This window comes from Mus caroli, unplaced genomic scaffold, assembly GCF_978045245.1.
Source record: "Mus caroli unplaced genomic scaffold, Mus_caroli_1 scaffold_5, whole genome shotgun sequence".
Lineage (NCBI taxonomy): Eukaryota > Metazoa > Chordata > Mammalia > Rodentia > Muridae > Mus > Mus caroli.
Window position 1 is genome coordinate 120034639 of NW_028227260.1, and position 22103 is coordinate 120056741.

Here is a 22103-nt window from a genome sequence, read left to right on the forward strand (position 1 = left end):
CAAAAGTAAGACTAATGACATCATCAATAGGAAAGAACAGTAGTCTACAGAATGAGAAAAACTTCACCAACCCTACATCTGACAGAGGACTAATATCCAAATATATAAAGAACAACAGTAATTAGACATCAACAAACCAAATAACCCAATTTTAAAAAGTGAGGTACAGAGCTAAAGAGAATTTCCAACAGAGGAAACTTTAATAACCAAGAATCACTTAAAGAAATGTCCTTAGCCATCAAGGAAACAGAAATCAAAATGACTCTGAGATTCTATTGCACACTTCAGTATGGATAAGTTAAAAACTCTCAAATGACATCACATACTGGTGAATATACGGCACCAGTGAAACAATCCTCCATTACTGGTGGGAGTGAATACTTGTATAACCATTCTGGTAATCAATCTGGCAGTTTTTCAGAAAATACTTCTATCTCAAGACCCAGCTATACCACTCCTGAGCACAGACCCAAAAGATATCCCTTTATACCACAGGGACACTTGTTCAACTATATTCATAGCAGCTTTGTTCATAATAGCAAGAAACCGTAAACAACCTAGATGTCCCTCAGTGGAAAAATGAATTAAGAAAACGTGGTACATGAGCACAATGGAAACTTAGCTATTAAAAACAAAGATCATGAAATTTGCAGACAAATGGATGGAATTTGGAAATATCATTCTGAGTGAGATAACACAGACCCAGAAAGACATTTATAGTATGCATTCACTTATAAGTGGACATTAACCATAAAGTACAGGATCAACATGCTACAATCTAGAAACTCAAAGAAACTGGGTAATAAAGAGAGCCTAAGTTAGGATGTGCAAAGCTCATTCAGAAGGGGAATCAAAATGATCATCAAAGGTAGATAGAGAAAGCGAACTTGGTTGGAGAGGGGACGAGAGGTGTATGGGGATGATACTAGAAATATGTGGGGTGCATCTCTAGGACTAGCTTGAGACCTGGGATAGGGGAGGCTATGGGGAGTATATGTAGGTGACCCTTGCTGAGAGTCCTACCAGCAGGGGATGTTAAAGACTGATGTGGCCACTTGCTATAGGTAGGCAAGACTTCCAGTGTAGAGAGAAGGACATCAACCCACCCTCAAAACCTTCTACACAAACTTTGTCCTGCATACAAGATGTGCAGGGATAAAAATGGAGCAGAGAGTGGAGAAAAGGCCAACCAATGACGGCCCAACTTGAGACTCATCCCATGAGCAAGAACCAACCCAACACTAATAATCATACTCTGCTACGCTTGCATACAGGAACCTAGCATAACTGTCTCCTGAGTGGCTTTATCCAGGAGTAGATAGAAACAGATGCAGAGATCAGATGCCAAACATCAGGACAGGATTGAAGATTCTTGTGTATGTGACAGGATCGAGGAAGCCAGAGGGTCAAGGACACCAAAAGAAAACATACAAAGTCAACTGGCCTGGGTCCATAGGGGATTGCAGAGAATGAACCACTACCCAAAGAGCATGCAAAGGCTGAACAGAGCCCCTTCCACATTTGTAGCAGATATGTAACTTAGGCTTTTTATGGGTCCCCTAACTATTGAAGCAGGTGCTAACTCTGATTCTGTTGCCTGACATTGGATCCTCTTTCATTACAAATACTTCTTGGCTGGGACTCAGTAGGAGTGGACTAGATGTCCCAGGGTGGGTTGGTACCCTAGGGGTCCTTTACCTTCTCTGAGGAGATGGGAAAGGAGTATTGGGGAGAAGGGTTTGCAAGGCCAGAACTGGGAGGTGAGGAGAGAGGGATCTGCTATTGGGATATAATAAGAATAAAAAATAATTTTTTGAAAAATCATGAATTTCAGTGAATAAGATATATACTTCAATAGAAAATAAATAGTTTTACATTATTTTTGTTTGTTTGTTTTTTCGAGACAGGGTTTCTCTGTGTAGCCCTGGCTGTCCTGGCACTCACTTTGTAGACCAGGCTGGCCTCAAACTCAGAAATCCGCCTGCCTCTGCCTCCTGAGTGCTGGGACTAAAGGCGTGCGCCACCACGCCCGGCTTACATTATTTTTTTAATTAGGTATTTATTTCATTTACATTTCCAATGATATCCCAAAAGTCCCCCACACACTCCCCCACCCATCCACTCCCACTTCTTGGCCCTGGCATTCCCCTGCACTGAGGCATATAAAGTTTGCATGACCAATGGGCCTCTCTTTCCACTGATGGCCAACTAGGCCATCTTCTGATACATATGCAGCTAGAGACACGAGCTCCGGGGGGGGGGGTACTGGTTAGTTCATATTGTTGTTCCACCAAAAGCTTGCAGATCCCCCCAGCTCCTTGGGTACTTTCTCTAGCTCCTACATTGTGGGCCCTGTGATCCTTCCAATAGCTGACTGTGAGCATCCACTTCTGTGTTTGCTAGGCCCCGGCATAGTCTCACAAGAGACAGATATATCAGGGTCCTTTCAGCAAAATCTTGCTGGTGTATGCAATGGTGTCAGCGTTTGGAAGCTGATTATGGGATGGATCCCCGGATATAGCAGTCTCTAGATGGTCCATCCTTTTGTCTCAGCTCCAAACTTTGTCTCTGTAACTCCTTCCATGGGTGTTTTGTTCCCAATTCTAAGAAGGGGCAAAGTGTCCACACTTTGGTCGTCATTCTTCTTGAGTTTCTTTTTAATTTTTTAAATTTGTTGAACTTCCAATGGACATCTTTCTCTAAGAGAGATAGAAGAAGACATGCAAATTTCAAACAGGAAAAAGTAATTCTTCCTTTTTATTTTATGTATTTCAGTGTGGACACCAAACTGGAAAACATGAAATATTCAGCAGAATTCTTAATGAAGAAATCAGTATCTAGACTTTTAACATTTGTAGATTGTGAAATTCTTGAGCAATACTTTTATATTTGGAGGAATAATTATCTATTTATATGAACTTAGGTAGTTGGGTTTGGCCAAATATGCAATGCTTAGAATTTGCTGGTTACAGCTTTGTAACTACTGGATTTCTTGATTATTCTGTATGGAAGTACTTTGTAAAAATATCTACCAAGTTCAATAGTAGGAGGAAAGAAGAGTGAGAGAATGGGGTGAGATTGGGATGAGTAATATTCTCAAAATATATTCTCCTGTTTCTATTTGTGTGTAAATTAAAATTTGTGTCTGCCCAATGAAATAGAAGATGTACAGTTTTAGGCCCTCCCCCATTTGTTAAAAAAAGGAATAGCTTTTCCTGAGTATTAGCAAGCATCCTATTTACTTCATTGCTAGCTGTGGATATTTTTGCTCTACAGACTTTAATTTGGATTGACAAATATCTGCTTGGTTTTCCTTCATAAGACACATGACAGAAACTGAAAAACCTTTCGCTTGAAATTTTTGATCAAAATGTTTCTCTCTTTAGTTCAAGATTGAATTTTTCTGATTTATAATGGATCTTTCTATTGATAATAGCAACAATGTCAATTACTTACAATGAGACACTCATGAAATGACAGCTTAACAGATGCCAACCAGTAAGTGTGAATGCAGCCTCAGATTTATGCTTTGCTTTTGGGTACCACAAGTAGGCCATTGGCTCAATAAGGGGCCTGCCCTGAGATTCAGAAATGCTAATTCCAGAAATGTAACTTATGTTTTCCCCTGGTGTGAGAAATAAAGAAAGAAATGCACAGATCTATTACATCTACCATCTCACCATTCATAAACCACAGAAGGTTGTTTCCTGCTGCTGCTGCTTCCTCCTTTAGCGTGCCCTGAAACAGTTGAAAGGAAAATTATAAGAAAAGAACAAGCTGTTTCCTAAAAGGAAAACAATGGTAACGGAGGCTAAGGCAGAGATTTTTCTAACTTCTCTTAGGCTTATGTGATTGACAAAAAGGTTGATAAACCTACACCTTGGTGCTTTCACAATAATATCTCTTTTGTGACATAGAACATAAGTGAGTCTCAAGAAAGGTGAAGTAACAAAGTGACAGTTAACATTTACAAATAAAGCTTTGAGAATTCCAATGGGAGATTTACCTTAAACCCCACTGATCCAATTATGTTTGCTTTTCCATACGTTAAATCTCAGGGAGTCTAACTTTCCTTGTCACACATGGCTACCACCATCTGCCATTTTAGAATATTGCTAGTGTTGGGCTAAAACCACTACAAACTGCTTAGTAGCCAGGCAGATAGATCTGCTCAATGATTTATATCTTAGTGAGTAAAACAAAGTATATATATTTGTTTCCATATATTTGTATGTATATATATGGAAACATTTCTGGCCTCAGTAGTGAAACAGAGAATTGATAATAATTTTAGCTTCCTTATGGAGAGTTTGATTTCACATTGACAAAGATCAAAATTATGATCTGATTTTTGTAACTTGCCACAGCATTTGAAAGATTACTACATCTTTCTGATTATCAATTTGTTCATCTGTAAAATAGCTATGAAACTTATGCAATAAGTGAAATAATGGATTTCACAGATTTGGGGAATGTATGATGTACAGTGACCATGACACATGAACCCCATGGATATGTGTATAACCTAGATGTGTGTATATGTTTGAAGACATCATAAGAAAAGTAAGTGGATCCATATTGCTCTTTGTTGTAATACTGGACACCACTTCAATGCTTTATTACAAATTAAGCAATGTGTTTATGCCCATGGAAGAAATGAGTGAGTCAGGTGTTTTCCACATACACAGAGCCTTCGTTCTAGAATAAGAGCTACCACGAATGGATCTAATTACATTAACACTAATTTTTTGACTATGGATATACAATAATATTGGTACATTTGCCCAATATTTTAATCGTCTTCTGTGTTAGAAGGAAATTTATTTGCGTTGTTATGCCTTTTTTATTTTATTTTATTTTATTTTATTTTATTTTATTTTATTTTATTTTATTTTATTATTTTTATCTTTTAGTTTTTCAAGACAGGGTTTCTCTGTATAGCCCTGGCTGTCCTCGAACTCACTCTGTAGACCAGGCTGGTCTTTTTTTTTTTTTTTTTTTTTTTTTTATTGAATCATACTCATGCAGTTTTTCTCTTGCCATATGATGAAAAAAAAGTATTTTTAAATTAAATTGAACAAAATTACATAGCTTAATGATGATGGATAATGGCTAGTCACCTTTCTATATAATCATACACTTACTAATAAATATATTAATAATAATGTGGGATTATGGCCCATCTCTATTCATTAATTTAAAATTTATTTATTTATTAACTTTACATTCTAATTGTTGCCCCTCCCGATCTCCCCTCACCCTCCTTCTCCCCATCCTCCTTGCCATTCTCCTCTGAGAGGTTGAGGCCCCCATGAGTATCCCCCCACCACGACACATCAAGTTTCTGCATGGCTAGGCACATTGTTTTTAAATGAGGCCAGACAAGGGAGCCCAGTTATGGGATTATCTTCCTCAGATAGGCAACAGATTTAGGAGCAGACTTCACTCCATTTCTTGGGGGATTTACATGAAGACTGAGCTGTATATGTGCAAAATATGTGCAAGTGGCTTAGGTCCAGCCTGTGAATGCTCTTTGGTTGGTGGTTCAGTCTCTGAGATACCCCAAAGCCCACTGTTATTTGATATTGTTGGTCTTCCTGTGAAGTTCCTATTCCTTTTAGGATCCTCAATTCTCCCCCAACTCTTCCATTAGAGTCCTGAGCTCCATTCAGAGTTTGGCTGTGGGTCTCTGCATCTGTTTTAGTCAGCTGCTGGGTGAAGCTTTTCAGAGGACAGTCATGTTAGTATGCAATGATAACAGAGTATTATTAATAGTATCAAGGGATAGGATGGGTCACAATTTGTGCCAGTCATTGGTTGGCCATTTCTTCAGTCTCTATTATATCCTCTGTCTCTGCATTTTTTTTAGACAGGATAAATTTTGGTTCCAAGTTGTTGTGGGTGGTTTAGTGTCTCTATCACATCAATGGAGATCCTATCTGGCTAAAGGACATGGCCATTTCATCTGACAAAGGGCTAATATCCAAAATATATGAAGAACTCAATAAATTAGATACCAACAACCCAAATAACACAATTAAAAAGAAGTTATAGAGCTAAGCAGAGAATTCTCAGCAGAGAAATCTTGATGGCCAAGAAGCACCTAAAGAAGTGTTCAACATCCTCAGTCATCAGGGAAATGCAAATCAAAACACTGATACTCCACCTTATACCAGTCAGAATGGCTAAGATCAAAAACTCATGTGACAGCAGATGCTGGTGAAGATTTGGAGTAAGGGGAACACTCCTCTGTTGCTGGCCAGAGTGCTGACCTGTACAACCACTCTGAACATCAATTTGCCAGTTTCTTAGAAGACTTGGAATAGTTGAACCACAAGACCTAATGATAGCACTCATGGGTATATACCCAAAGATACCCCACTATACCAGAGGGACACATGTTCAGCTATGTTCATAGAAGCTTTATTTGTAATAGCCAGAAACTGGAAACAACCTAGATGTTTCTCAACTGAAGAATGAATTAAGAAAATGAAGTACATCTACACAATGGAACACTATTCAGCTATTAAAACAAAGACATCATGAATTTTGTAAGCAAATAGAGGGTGAAATGTTTATAAAATATAAAGAGAAAGGAGCCCATATGCTCTACATAAAGAGAAAGAGAAAGGGTTATGTTTTATAGAGGTGTGGTGAGGTATGGGGGAAATGAACGCCTCAATGGGCCCACACTGAGACATCTTTTGCCCCTGAGGTGCCAGCCACACAAAGGTATAGTACATAATAGAGTTTATTCAGGGCATGGGGAGGGGAGTTAAGAGATTAGTAGAGGCAGAGAAAGGCAGAGAGAGGGAAAGAATAGAGAAGTAGAGGCCAGCCATGACTACGTGGAAAGAGGGGAAAGGGAATGGGGAGAGAGGGAGAACATGAGGGAGAGGCAAGAGAGAAAGGCGAGAGAGAGAAAGAGAGGAAAGAGACAGAGAGAGAGAGAGAGAGAGAGAGAGAGAGAGAGAGAGAGAGAGAGAGAATGGGGCAAGCAGCCCCTTTTATAGTGGGTCAGGCCTACCTGGACATGTAACTGTGGGGTAGAGCTTAGACAGAATGCTAACAAAGGGTACTTGAGAATATCATCCTGAGTGAAGTAACTGAGACCCAACAGGACATGCTTAGTATGTAACCAAGTAAAAGTGGATATTAGCCATAAAGTAAGAGATACCCACATTTGATTCTACAAACCCAAAGAAGCTAAACAAGAGAGAAGACCTACATGAGGATGCTTGAATCCCACTTAGAAATGAAAATAAAATGGTCATAGGATGCAGATGGAGGAGAAGAGCTGAGTGAGAGGGAATATGGAGGGGAAATGACAGTTCAGTATCAGATGTTGGGAGAGGCAGAAGAGATACAGAGAGGACAAGGAGAATGAATATAGATCTGCAGCTGGTAGTGTTGAAGGGTTGAGGACATCATGAGGATATGCCAGTGACCTAAGTGGTAGTTGGTTTCCCAGGAATCAATGGGATTGATGTTAGGTGAGGCCCATGTATATTAAGGAAAAATGTTATCAAAGGATTTATAGAATAGTAACAAGTACTCTGGCCAATTTCTACTTTTTCTCTGTCATTCTGTGTAAAGAAATTCAGACAAAAGCTCAATTATTGTTGATCATTAACTGTTGTCAATCCCTTGCACATACAGATACCATACACACACACACACACACACACACACATAATACACATACATACGCATACACACATTTCCTAAATCTATAGCATTTCATGCAATAATTTCCCTGCCTTTGGTAGCAAAATGTCCGAGGAAGACCAAGGATAAGAAACCCAATGATTTATACTACCTTACAGAGTAAAGAAGTCACAGTACACAACGGAATCTGATCACAAAAATCTCTTTTGCACATTTGTGTATTTTGGAATAAATTTCTTTTTTATCATTTTTCTTCACAATTATCCTTATTTTGTTTGAATAACTGTCATTTACACATCGCCAAATATAGGCTACAGAAATATAGTTTATTGTTGAGATTGTTTTTAGGAGAAAATTGCATGTAAGATTAAGAAAGATTTTGTTCTACTGAAGAAAATTGACATAAGCTTAAAATTTTATAAACTTATATCTACTAATAATCAATAAAATAGAACAAATATCCTTCTACATAATGTACTGAGGTAAGGATCCCTCTTATTTTGGATAAGCAATGACACTACCCTCTGTATAAGAATATTCAAGTATTATTAAAGTATGTCTATTTTTCTTTTCCTAAATTTCTACCATAATATGGTTCTTCAACTTTGTCTGTCACTCAATTAGTCATCACTTTCAAACATAGCTTCTTCCTTCTACAAACTAACTTTCCTTTATTGTTTGGGATTAAAGATGTGTAGGAAGAACACATCTATATTCCAGCCAGCCAGATTAAAGATATGTTGCATGTCTGCATTCCAGCCTTATTACACAGACCTAAGTCTTTGGATGTGGTCTATTGTCAAAGCAGCCAGGTTATTGGGTTAAAATTACTGTATGATGCACATTTCTTCTGATACTACTTTGTCATAAATTAATGTGGTGGTTTGAATAGTTTTGGCTATCATAGATTCATGGGTTTGAATTCTTGGCCCATTGGGATTGGCACTATTGGGAATGATAGCCTTGTAGGAATAGGTGTGCCCTTGTTAGAGGAAGTGTGTCACTGTGTGGGAGGGCTTTTGAGGTTTTGTATGCTCAAGCTTTACCCAGTGTGCTACCCAGCCCCCTTCTTCTGTGAGCAGATCAATATGTAGAACTCTCTCAGCTTTTTTTCTAGCACTATGTCTGCTTGAATGTTGCCATGTTTCCTTCCATGATAATAATGAATTAAAACTATGAAACTTTAAGCAAGCCCCAATTAAATACTGTCTTTTTTATAAGTTGCTGTGGTCATGATAATTCTTCATAGCAATAAAATCCTAAGACAGAAGTTGGTACCAAGAGTCGGGTAGAGTTGGGTATTATAGGCCTGATCATGCTTTTGTTTGGAGGACTGTGGATTTTTAATTTTGGATTAGAAAAGCAGTTGAAAATTTTGAGTGGTGCTCGATGGGCCATACTAATAGAAGCATATAAGATAGTGATATTTAGAGTGATTTGAACTGAGGAGGACCGTCTCAAGAGATTTCAGATGAAATTAATTTGAGTATGTTGCCTAGAGATCATTCTTGTGATATTTTGGTGTAGAATGTGGCTTCCTTTTGCCCTTGTCAAAAAAGTCTTCCTGAGGCTAAGTTGGAGAGATTTAGATTAATTGCAAGAGTATTCCTGCATGGAGGCACAAGCAGTCATTGTGTGAAGCTCTGAAGTTGAAGCCTGATATGCCTTGGAGACCACAAGATGTTGAAGATGACAGAGCCATGTAATACCTGTGGGTAAAGATGTTAATGGGCAGTTCAATGGCCCCACTAGAAAAGAAAAGTATGTTGCAGTCAATAAAGCTACAGAGAGTTGGAGATCTGGAGATTGTTGTACATTCAGACATGGAAATGAAGAGTTGGGAGTTTGCCCAGCTAGTTTTTGGTTTTGCTTTGGTCCTGTATTTCCTCACTGTGTTCCCTTTCCTACATTTTGGAAGGATAATGTCTATCTTCTGCCATGGTATGTTGAAAGTATGTGATCTGCTGTTTTATTTTGACTTCATAGGGGATTGCATAATCTCAGAAGAAACTGATTTTTTCACTATTAAACATTGTTGAGACTGTGATCGAATATGGGGATAGTTCACATTCCACTAAATGAATTTAGCACTATCTTATGGCTACCAGCTTATGGGGACAAGAGAGTGAAATGTGGTGGTTTGAATAGGTTTTCTCCCATAGATTCAAATGTTTGAATGTTTGGCCCATAGCAAGTGGTACTCTTATGAGGTGTGGCCTTGGTTGAAGAAATGTGTCATTGTGTTCAAGTTCCACCCACTCTGGGATTCAATTCTCTACTATTGTTTGCAGATCAAGATGTAGAACTCTCAGTTTTTCTCCACTAGCATGTCTACCTAGATTATGCCATGCTTCTTGCCATGCTGATTATGGACTAAACCTCTGAAGCTGAAAGCCCTAATAACAGATTGTCCTTAATAAGACAATTAAATTTGTTCTTGAGAGTTAGGAGAAAGAATGAAGGAACTGAAGGGGATTTCAAACCTATAGCAAGACCAACGGTGTCAACTAACATGGACCCTGGGAGCTCCCAGAGACTGAGCCATCAAACAAAGAGTATACATAGGCTGTCCTTAGGCCACAGGTAAATTTGTAGCAGATGTACAAATTGTACATTTGTACACTTGTCTGACTTCATTGGGAGAGAATGCTCCTAATCCTATAGAAACTTGATGCCCCAGGGAATGGGGAGGATACCCCAGGGGGCACCCTCTGAGAGGTGAAGGTAAAGGGATATGGAGGAAGTACGATTCCAGAGGGGACTGAAAGGGGCAATTTTTGGAATGTAAATTAATCAAATAATTAATTAATAAAATTAAACAGTAGCCTCGCAGTGGTGGCACACACCTTTAATCCTAGTACTTGGGAGGCAAAGGCAGGTGGATTACTGAGTTTGAGGCCAGCCTGGTCTACAGAGTAAATTCCAGGACAGCCAGGGCTACACAGATAAACCCTTTCTCAAAAAAAAAAAAAAATATATATATATATATATATATATATATATATAATAGTCAGAAGCTGGAAAGAACCCAGCTATTCCTCAACAGAGGAATGAATACAGAAAATGTGGTTCATTCATTTACACAATGGAGTACTATTCAACTATTAAAAACAATGAATTTATGAAATTCCTAGGCAAATGGATGGATCTGGAGGGTATTATCCTGAATGAAGTAACCCAATCACAAAAGAACTCACATGATATGTACTCACTGATAAGTGGATATTAGCCCAGAAACTTAGAATACCCAAGATACAATTTGCAAAACACATGCAACTCAAGAAGAACGAAGACCAAAGTGTGGACACTTTGCCCTTTCTTAGATTGGGAACAAAACACCCATGGAAGGAGTTACAGAGAGAAAGTTTGGAGCTAAGACGAAAGGACAGATCATCTAGGGACTGCCATACCCGGGGATCCATCCCATAATCAGCCTCCAAACGCTGACACCATTGCATATATCAGCAAGATTTTGCTGAAAGGACCCAGATATGGCTGTCTCTTGTGAGACTATGCCGGGGCCTAGCAAACACAGAAGTGGATGCACACAGTCAGCTATTGGATGAAACACAGAGCCCCCAATGTAGGAGCTAGAGAAAGTACCCAAAGAGCTAAAGGGGTCTGCAACTCTATAGGTTGAACAACAATATGAACTAACCAGTATCCCCTGAGCTTGTCTCTAGCTGCACATGTAGCAGAAGATGGCCTAGTCGGCCATCACTGGGAAGAGAGGCCTCTTGGTCTTGCAAACCTTATATGCCTCAGTACAGGGGAATGCCAGGGCCAAAAGAATGGGAATGGGTGGGTAGGGAAGTGGGGGGGGGGTATGGGGGACTTTTGGGATAGCATTGGAAATGTAATTGAGGAAAATATGTAATAAAAAATATTAAAAATTAAAAAAAAGAAAAAGAAAGACACATGCACATAAGAGTAAAAAAAAAAAAAGAGAGAGAGGCCCATTGGACATACAAACTTTATATGCTTCAGTACAGGGGAAAGCCAGGGCAAAAAAAAATGGGAATGGGTGGGTAGGGAAGTGGGGGGAGGGTATGGGGGACTTTTGGGATAGCGTTGGAAATGTAATTGAAGAAAATATGTAATAAAAAATATTAAAAATTAAAAAAAAAGAAAATGAAGAACGCTGAAGTGGAATAATTTTTAAATTGCTTTAAAATAAAACATGTCTAATCAAAAAAAAATAAAGTTGAGAGCAGCATTTGTCTGTGAGTATAAAGATAAAAGATAGCCAGATAAGCCAATATAGATTAAAAATATTATCTAGTTTGTCCCTGTGGTTTTTGACCTTCTTAGGCATGAGGTGCTAACTCAATGAAGAACAAAGGAATAGTTTAAAACCCTGCATTGTACCAAGAAAAGCTACCTCACTCAGTGTTTTTTGTTTTTTTTTTTCCTCTTCAAGAATGTTCCCTGAACATAAGGCAGAGAAGCTGTGCTTTAGGGGTAGCCAGAAGTAGTAGGCAACTATGGTCTGCTGGTTTCTGTTGTAGTTTCCACTTGTAAAAAAAAAAAAATCTTCCAAAGAATGTTGGTTACACTTAGTTAGAATACAGTTAGAAAATGTACTCATTCATGAAAGGGATAGCTTTTCCTCAAGGACCTAGTACCTTAGCAGCCATAGGTAGTCATCTAAGTTTACCATACCAGTCTTGGATTCTTCCATATTGAGTGATCTTATATCCAAGTAGGCAGATGCTGGTTATACCCACACTATAAATGCCAATATTCTACCTTTGGGGATATCTTGTATGGCTGATTATTGGTGTATTTTGTAGATGTCACAGCTGGGTAGGATAGTTGATTGCTTTTTTCCCTGGCATTTTACATAGCAATTTTGAAAATTCTCAGAGCTAGTCCTTAGACTGTTTTCCACATCTATTCCAGCTCAATATCTCCAAGTCTATGCTGTATGCCTTGTGTTGATAGTTACAGGGATTAAATAATGTTTGATCTAGACCTCACTGGACTTTTAAAAATGGAGTTTTAATGATTGATCCTGTCTCCCAAAGATGAGGCTATCTTAATTCCTGTTTGTTTTCTTCATGCTCTGATAGTAAATATATTTGTTCTCTTAGTCTGTCTCGGGAAGTAGTTTTGGGTTTTTCATTTATTACTCTAGTGGAAAAAGTTCTAGGAAGGAGCACAATTTCAACTCATATATTTTGTATTGCACAAGCCTGGCAATAAATTACCCCTTCATGAAGATTTAAAAATGTGTTCAATTCTGTTGACTTTTGTCTGTCCTACATTTGATTTCCTGTCATTCCATATTTCTGCACATAAACCAACAGACAGGTGTGTGTGTGAGACCCTTTTTCATTTCATGAATACGTTTTGTAGAAGTCACAGCTGGCTAAGACTGTTGATTACTAGATTTTCTTGAGATGTTTTTTCTAGTCTTCTTGATTTTATTTTATTTTGTTTTCAAAAGGTTTACTTTCACATCTATACAAATTCATTTCTAAAACTCAAGGTCATTTTATTTCTAAGAAACATTGCAACACATTTCTGGAAGAAAAACAATTAGAAAGCTGTAAGATTTGTCATACAAAATGAAGCTCACAAGAGATGCTTCAGGATGTTAGAAAAATGAGAATAACAGTCTCATTGTTTGTGGGCTGTTTATTTGAAGGTTGTTAAAGATTTTGGTTCCATCATTGTTCACAGTGTCACCACAGTCAAGAACAATATGTACCTTCACAAATAGGTAGCTTTCTAGTCCACAGTTTGTTGTAAGTACTCTGCTTATATAGGGTCTTGAAAAGATTTTTTTAAAAAAAGCCAAATCATGAAACCCCGTCACTCTGTGGACTTACCAAGTGGAAAAAGAATTTAGAATTTAAAAATATTTCAAAGAAAATAGAATATTCAAGCAACATCCATTCCTGTGACTCTCCATAGAGATAAAATTTTCTGCATAATTATTACTGTTGATTTTATTACCTTTGCTAAAAAACACAACCATTATGGATAATTCTGGATATAGGCCCATTTGTCAATCCCAGATTTCCTCTTTTCCATTGTTGAAAGAATACATGGTTATTGGCTACCTCCTCTGTTCTCCATTTCTTATCTGGTCAAGATAATGAAGAATGGCATCCTTTAAAATCCCAGGGTATTATTTCCTTAGTAAAAACTGACCAAAATACTTTTTACAGAGACCTACTGCAAGATATTATGCAGTAAGATAGATTGAGATATATAGAGAGAGATAGAGTGATAGAGAGAGAGAGTCTACATTGGAGGTTTCCATCTAGTCCATCCCCTAGGAGATCAGACAAACCCATGTTAGAGTGAAAGTAAAAACTTATGATACCCAAGATATAAGATACAATTTGCTCAACACATGAAACTCAAGAAGAACTAAGACCAAAGTGTGGACACTGTACCCCTTCTTAGATTTGGAACAAAACACCCATGGAAGGAGTTACAGAAATAAAGATTAGAGCTGTGACAAAAGGATGGACCATCTAAAGACTGCCATATCCAGGGATCCATCCCATAATCAGCTTCCAAACGCTGACACCATTGCATACACTAGCAAGATTTTGCTGAAAGGACCCAGATATGGCTGTCTCTTGTGAGACTATGCCGGGGCCTAGCAAACACAGAAGTGGATGCTCACAGTCAGCTATTGGATGGATCACAGGGCTCCCAATGGAGGAGCTAGAGAAAGTAACCAAGGAGCTAAAGGGATCTGCAACCCTATAGGTAGAACCACATTATGAACTAACCAGTACTCCAGAGCTCTTGACTCTAGCTGCATATGTATCAAAAGATGGCCTAGTCGGACATCACTGGAAAGAGAGGCCCATTGGACATGCAAACTTTATATGCCCCAGTACAGGGGAAAGCCAGGGCCAAAAAGTGGGAGTGGGTTGGTAGGGGAAGGGGGGAGGGTATGGGGGACTTTTGGGATATCATTGGAAATGTAAATGAGGAAAATACCTAATAAATTATTTAAAAAAAAAAGATTGTATGAGTCAAAAGTGATGGAAGACACCATCAAACATGACCCACTAATCAAGTAAGTGGGGCTCACTTGGACTTACAGTGACTGAGGCAGCAAACATAGGCTCTGCAAAGGTCTACACTAGGTACTCTGCTCATGTTATGCCCATGTTATAGCTGTTATCTTAGTGTTTTGTGAGACTCCTAACATTGAGAACAGATACATGCCTGACTCTTTTATATGTTCTTGTGACTCTTGTCCTGTTGTTGGGTTGATTTGTTCAGATTTAATGGGAAGACTTTGTCCTGTCTTATTCTATCTTTATTTGTCCTGTTTGACCTTCCTCTCTTAGGGGCATTCTGTTTTCTGGAAGAAGAAACAGAGGAGAAGTTGATCTGGGGGAGAGGATATGTGGTTGGAGCTGGGAAGAATGGAGGGAAGAGGAAATATGATCATGATGTATTCTATGGGATAATAAACTATTTAAATTTAAATTAAAAATATTTGAATTAAAGTCTCCCAGTTTTAGTATTATAAAATGTAGATAATGCTTAGTATGAACTATACTCTGTATTCACAGATCATTTTAGCAATGCAGCTCAGATATACAATGAAAGGAATTTCTCTGTCTAACCTTTTTTTTTCATTTTTGTTTCTAGGATCTATATATGAAAACTATATAATCATTAGTAGATATTAATCTTTAAGATGAGCCTTTTCCTTCCAGACATCCCATATTACTATTCAAAATGTGTTTACATTTTCTTTCTAACTTCCAAGTTTTAGGGATAAGTTAATCCCTAGTGCTAGTACTATATTATTTTTGGACCTGTATGAGAGAAGATATTCTTTTTTTAAAATATATTTTATTACGTATTTTCCTCAATTACATTTCCAATGCTATCCAAAAAGTCCCCCATACCCTCCCCCCTCTCCCCCATTTCCCTACCCACCCATTCCCATCTTTTTTTTTTTTTTTTTTTTTTGCCCTGGCATTCCCCTGTACTGGGGCATATAAAGTTATTGTGTCCAATGGGCCTCTCTTTCCAGTGATGGCCGACTAGGCCATCTTTTGATACATATGCAGCTAGAGTCAAGAGCTCCGGGGTACTGGCTAGTTCATAATGTTGTACCACCTATAGGGTTGCAGGTCACTTTAGCTCCATGGTTACTTTCTCCAGCTCCTCCATTGGGAGCCCTGTGATCCATCCAATAGCTGACTGTGAGCATCCACTTCTGTGTTTGCTAGGCCCCGGCATAGTCTCACAAGAGACAGCTATATCAGGGTCCTTTCAGCAAAATCTTGCTAGTGTATGCAATGGTGTCAGCGTTTGGAAGCTGATTATGGGATGGATCCCTGGGTATGGCAGTGAGAGAAAATATTCTTATATAACATGGAATCAATTATATTAATAGATACTAAGAATATTATTAGGATATATTTCTATCTCCATCAGTGTGTATGTTTGCCTAGGTAGATTGTATACTCTTTTCCATGTAATAAAATAATTTATTCAAATAAATAGTAAACTGAAATAAAGTGAACATTTGCAAGACATTGAAAATATAACACATATTTTTCATTAAAGTAATAATCATTAGGAACATTAAAGATAAGTATCACTATATACCCTTAAGACAGTTAAATTATCAATTGATTAAAACACACACACACAAAGATTCAAGGTAAATATCACTATATACATGAAAATAGTTAAAATTTCAATTGATTAAAACACTAATAGGGGCATTGAAGATACATACCATTACATGCAATAACATAGTTAACATTTCAAAGATAAATATAAAATATTGGAATAAAGGATTTCCATTTCTCTCATATATTTCTAATGGCAGTATAAAATAATACATCTCTATAAATTGTTATATTACTATATAAATTATTTTTCTAAATTTTATGACAAAGTGACTTACAGCAACAATTTACAAAATGTTTTATTTTGACTCATGGTTTAAGAAGGTATATTGCTAATCCTGGCAGGAAAGTCAAGTCAGCAGGACCATGATGTGGCTGCTTACATGTCAAGCAACATCAGGATGGAGAAAATGGTGAACAGCTGGTGCACAGTTCACATTCTTCTCTTTTAATCCAGGAGTGATGTTATCTATACTTTTTCTATCTTTTGTTTATTGAAATTAACTTTTTATACTATATATTCTGATTTTTTTTAATTCCTGCAACTACTCCAACATCTTCCCCCAATTCCAAACCCTTTCTCTCTCACCATAGAAAACAAAACAGGAATCTAAAGACTAATAAAATAAGTTAAAACAAAAACAGAGAATAGGACAAACCAAACAAAGGGAAGAAAAGGAGCCACGAGAAATACAGACGAAACACATGTAGAGGCAAAATCACACACATTTGCATTCAGAGAAATCTTATAAAACACAATACTAGAAACTGTAATATATACACAAAAATGTATGAAAAAAACACTGATAAAATATTATGAGATATTATAAGACAAAGAACTTCCAAAGATTTCATTTTTCTTGTTTTGTAGGCCACCTGGTCCTGGGCAGGGGGCCTGCCCTTAAGCATGGTTTGTATCCCCAGTGATACTCTGTTGAAGAAAACTAATTTTGTATTTTTGTGTGGGTTATCAACTGGAGATGGCTCTTGGGAACTTATGTCCATAACTTGTCTCAGTGTTGGGACCCTATCTGGCCCAGATGTGTACATGACCCTGCATATGCTATCACAGTCTATGAGTTCATATTGCACTGGTCCTACTATATTTAGATCTTGATTTCTTTTTTACTTTCTTCTCCTCTGAATCTTACATTCTTTCTGCCTTTTCTGCAGGGTTCTCTGATCCCTGGAAAGAGGAATTTAATGAAAACAGGGTTAAATATTCCATAATCTCTCACCCTCTCAACATTGACTGTGGGTCTCTGAATTTGTTCCCATCTACCTCTGGAGGAAACTTCTCTAATGATTGAGCAAGGCACTGATCGATGCATCATTAGGGGTTATTTTATTGTTGTGTTTCTTTAGAATAACAGAAGTATTTTGTTTTATCCTAGATCCGTGGACTAACTAATCTCAGGTGTTTTGCTCCCCCACCCAGTGTCCTGTATAGGTTTCATCCCATAGAATGGGACTCAGATATGGTCAGATATCAGCTGGTTTCCCTCATAAGCTTTGTGTCACTGTTTTACTAGCATATCTTGTAGGCAGGTCTTCATAGTAGATTGAAGGACTACCTTTGTAGATAGATAAGGATTAAATTTTCTTTGATGGTTGAATGTCTTTCTTTCTCCATCTATTGTGATTGGAAGTTTTGCTTAGAATAGTAGTCTGTACTGGCCTCTATAGTTTCTTATAGTGTGTAGAACACCTGCCCAGGCTCTAAAAGTCAAGATTTATTTTAAAAGATCTGCCCCTTTCATATTATTTGGGATTTTTTTTGCAAGTTTTTAATACTCTTCCTTTGTTTGTACATTTAGTGTTTAGATTGTTATGGATCACAGGGAGTTCACTTTGTGGTCTAATCTCTTTTGATGTTCTTTATGCTTCTTATACATTGTTAGACACCTTTTACCTATGGAAATGTTCCTCTATGATTTTGTTTAAAATATTTCCTGGGCCTTTGTCCTGGATTTTTTTTTTCTTTTCTTCTCCCTTTACTTTTTATGTTATTCCAGATTTCCTGGATGTTTTGTGCCTGAAATTTTTTTAAACATTTTTTTATCCAAGGCATCTTCTTTTTTTCTATTTTGTTTTAATGACTGAAATTCCATCTTCATCTCTTATATTCTATCAGATAGACTCGATTCTGAGGTTCCTGTTCGAGTTTCTAATTTTTTTTTTCATTTCCAGTTTTCTGGGGTTTTGTTTGTTTGTTTGTTGTTGTCATTATGGTTGTTGTTTTTAATTGATTTCATTTCTACTTCCATGTCTCAGACAGTTTTCTTCTTTTTTTAACTACCATTAGTTTCTGTTTCTATAGATTGCCTTAAATTATTCCTTTATATACTCTTTAATATTCTTAAGCATATTCATAATAGCTATTTTGAAGTCTTGTCTCGTGATTCTTCTAAGCTCCATTTCTCAGGTTCTACTGTGGTATGCTCCTGGCCTTTAAAGGAGGCCATTTATTCTGGATGTCTTATTTATTTTGTTTATATACAGGTGTCTATGGATCTGGGTTACCAATGTTTGCAATTCTAGGTGTTGATTTTTGTTCTAATCTTTGATGGGTGGGTTCTCTTATTCTTTGGTTTCTGTTGCCTTCTCCTGCTAGGAACATGTGGTGGCCCTGGGTTACCTGCAGTGAACTCTTCTGAGGTTCTGCCAGGTTTGGCCACTTGGGTTCCTGAGAACATGTTTCTAGGTATTTGGAATTATTCTAAGGAATGTGGATGAGTTAAGAGAGGTTGAGAGGGTCCACAAGAGGAGGGAAATCTGGTGAACTTGGATCAACATAGTATCTATGAATAGGAACAGAGAGGAAGGAGATTTTAGAGCATGTGGCCTACTGGAAATCTGGAGGTAAAACTTGGGGACTGGGATTAGAAGGAAGGAAGGAGAGTGAAGACTCCCCTTCCACCTGTGTCTCTGGCCAGCATGGTTTGCAGGTTTCCAGGGAGTGCTTCTTGGAGTAGGTGGCTGAGACAAAGTACTGTGACTGTTCAGTTTAGTCATTATTCATATTTAGAGTAGGGTCTTTCCACCTCAACTCAATCTAGATTTTCCTTCACAAATGTACACGGAGGTGTATTTGAGTTTAAATCTTATCAAGCTGACAATTTTAACTGTTATAATTGTTTTCTTGTCACAGCAATTTCCCCTTGAGACATTTCCCATGAAAAATAAAATACACACTTATAAACAAAAATTTAAATAACCATAGATGTTTTAGTTATAATATAAATACATTGAAAAAATCCTACATTGATTACAACTTCATAACTCCATAATCAAAAGGAAATCTCTACTGATATTCCAACTACATCTATGCATATATATATATATATATATATATACATTCATATGCACATGCATACACATCTGCATCCGCATACATATTCACATACGTATACACATACACATATACATACATTGATTCAGGGGTTCCATCGTCGGTTTTCCACAGGCACCAAGCAATCATGCTACCTACATACATGCTAAGTAATGTGTGTGTGTGTGTGTGTGTGTGTGAGAGAGAGAGAGAGAGAGAGAGAGAGAGAGAGAGAGAGAAGACTGGGTCATACACAAAACAATGTAACACTAACTTACAAATTCAAGGCCATCTGGGAATAAATACTGAGTTCTATTCCATCCTAAGCTATAAGATGAAATATATAAAACTATACTCTTATAAAGTAAATACATAAATAAAAATGGAAAAAATATCTATACTTTGCAATTCCAATTCTTTAAGCTCTATCATGAGAGAAGTGTATAGAAATAGAAATCAGAAAAGTAGTTGACTCTGGGAGGTTTGGGGCACAGACAAAACAGGGACATATAAGAACTTTTTTCATTGATAGTAAGGCTCTATGTCTTGATTAAGATATTGGATTCAGGTGTAGATATTTGTCAAAACTAATCAAAGTGTACATTTAAGATCTGTAAATTTTACTGAATGTAATCATAACTCAATAAAAATGTAAAAAGAATACCATAGACAAAGTTGATTAGATATTAGCCTGAACTAAGTTTAGAAACTCATTACCATTTCCAAAGCTATATACAGTGATCTTGTTGTTTCTAGCTTAAAGTGACTCCAAATTTTAATGTTCACACAGAAAGGTGACTGTGCAATAGTAACATAGGAATAAAAAAACACTTCTTTTATACCCTCATAAAAATGTCCATAAATTGAAGTGCAACTGGAATGCAGGGTCATATACTTCAGGATTGAGAAAAATTAGAATTAAATGTTTTATGCTTCTTAAGTAGGAAAGATATATATATATATATATATATATATATATATGTATCAAAATTATGCCTAAAACCTATGTCACTTCATTTTTTATTCAATGTACAATTCTGTAATCTATTGGTATCGACTGTAATTGGTGGTAATCAAATATTAGCTACATATTCTAGTTATTATTATTAAATTTGTCCACAGCTATTCTTTGGCAAGAAAAAACATTAATGTAAAATCATCCTTCTTCACCTTAAATCTTTAACATCCTATTATAAGGCTGCTGTGGTGCTAATTAAGAATTAAGAATTCCTTGTTCCAAACAGCATTGGTTATTATGAAATATTGATATTTGACCTTTTGCACACCATCATTTTAAATAAAATTGATACTAATCCTAAAAATAAGTTAAAAATTGCTTATATGCATGCTTTTATATCATACATGCATGCATCCCATTTACTGTATTTAAAAACAACCGTTCTATGGGAGAAAAGTATATGTAAATTAGATCACGTGTTTATTCTTTTGAGTTTCCGCACAGATAATTAAATTATGTGCTGTAGATGGTGTTTTAAAATGTTGAAGATTGCCTGGAAAAGACCTCTTAAGGCAATGCCACGCTAGATTTATATCCCAGGTAGATTATGGACCTTATACAAAAATAATTGGCCATATAATCTCATTCTTTACATCATCAAAATAGTAATGGCTTAAAATAATAATTTGGTACTTAAAATAAATAAATAAATATGCATGTCATATTGTAAAGATTTGCTATCAGTGTCCTCAGTTTCTACCTGTTCCACACATTGGTGTTAATTCTTGAGGACTTATACTTAATCAATTATTGCAAATGGATACTCATTTTTGATGTTAGAAAAATAAAATATGCCCATGTGACTATTGATACCTTTTTAGTCTTTCTAATTACAACTGCTTTAACAAGAAAAGCAACTAAAAGTATAGTTAGTCATTGCCTGTGTTGATTCCTTTTGCTTGGTATTCCAAATCAAATTAAAACTGGCTATTACAGCCAAGCATTTGAGATGTTTTGTCAACAATTTAATGTTACTCATGTTACTGAGATTTTTATAATTTTCAAGGAAAGAGTACTGTGGAATTCAGTAAGGTTGTAAAAGCTAAGTCACTCCCTTACACAGGAATTTACCATCACTAAGGAAGAAGGAAGTTTCAGACCAAAAGAAACCAGAATTGATACTTAGAACTGTAGCAGAGTTACACACACACACACACACACACACACACACACACACACACACACACATATTTACAATGGCCTAAGGGGGAAGGTGGACTATACAAAAGACTAAAATAGGAACTATGGCAAGGGCGCTAAGCCCTTGACCCTGGCTTCTAAGATTAGTGAATCTTAGGTGGAGCCCTTGTTGATCCCAGCTGTTATCAATGAATTCTATCCCAGGTGGTTCCTGTTAGACCTTTTGTGTTTGCATTCCTCTGTTTTATGTAAGATTCCGGTTACCTCAATTGTACCTTGCGAATATGTCACCCAACTTCCTTATTGTCCTCTGCATAAA